Source organism: Octopus bimaculoides, chromosome 9 (assembly GCF_001194135.2).
Source record: "Octopus bimaculoides isolate UCB-OBI-ISO-001 chromosome 9, ASM119413v2, whole genome shotgun sequence".
Lineage (NCBI taxonomy): Eukaryota > Metazoa > Mollusca > Cephalopoda > Octopoda > Octopodidae > Octopus > Octopus bimaculoides.
Genome location: NC_068989.1, coordinates 79,074,197 through 79,075,444, shown reverse-complemented (window position 1 = coordinate 79,075,444; position 1,248 = coordinate 79,074,197).

The window sequence follows — 1,248 nt, the reverse complement described above, 5'->3', positions numbered from 1 at the left end:
ATATATATACTTACGTATTTATGCTGGGTGGTACGCATTGCTTACTTTGCTGTCTATTAACACTTAAAAAAAGCGACCCCTACCAGCATAGACAATAATGGGAAAGGTTATCATTTCGGTGTCAGCTTTGATTGTCTCTCGAACAGATACGAACAGCGTGATATAGTTTTTAACCTTGTGAAGGAGTGTATATATACCTGTGTACGTGCATCATCTACGAAGTAGCGTATATATGGCGTGGCTTTTGATGTTTATTGGGCCTGGCTTTTCTCAGAAAAGCTGATCAAGCCTTCCTGATTGGTGGGGAGTCGTCTAAGTGTTTGAAGAGGGGAATTAATTTTGCTATGTTTAATAAAATCAGGCAGATGGCATTAAGTGTTTTAATCTTAACAGAGCCCATAGTGAAGGAAGACGAACTATGTTAATTTTCATTCATTTTTGTCATATGCGAGGGTGGAGTGAAAAATTCATAGGCTGACTGTGAAGGAGTGATGCTAGAGTTGTGAAATCTTGCATGGATTCATTTCAACACTTTTTATTAATAACAATCATCGTTTCTTTTCCAGATAAACTGACATCTGACCAATGACGGCTTTTGTATTGGCACAGCGGAACTGCAGCAATCCCTATTTCCACTTGATATTATCGATAACATTCAATATAATGAGTCCTTTGTTTCATAAATTCTTTCTTTATACTTCTACATTATATAATCCATAAGCTTAATGTCAGTAGCCATCCCCTGGTTTATGAAAAAATACGAAAATCCTTGTATGGAACTGTGCGTTACGCAGTTCCAGCGACGCGGTGTTTGGCTGTTGTGCGCATGCTCACATGTCCGAGATAGGAAGCTGCACACTAAGGAGAGAGGGCACTGTGGTTCACACCGTGCCGACCCTGGAGTGCTGGTGAAAGGTAGTCTTTCTTTTTGACTCCGCATGTGTTGTGCTTTAAAACGTGTTTATATTCTTGAATGTGATAAAGTGTAGAATTAGATTATTATCCTGCTTCCAGCTAGTGTTGCTGCCAGGATTTGAAAAATAGGGCAGATTTCCCCCTTATTTTGAGATTTAGGGGATATTTTTGAAAAACAAGGGGGAATTCGCGGCGCTGTTCAGTGAACAAATTAAACACATTCCCCGGCAGTGGCTAAAACGCGAACCGATCAAGTTTATGTATAAATTTTCTTTTTATATGTTTGTTTCCTTTTACACTGTATTAAAACAACGGCTAAACATTTTCTGAAGC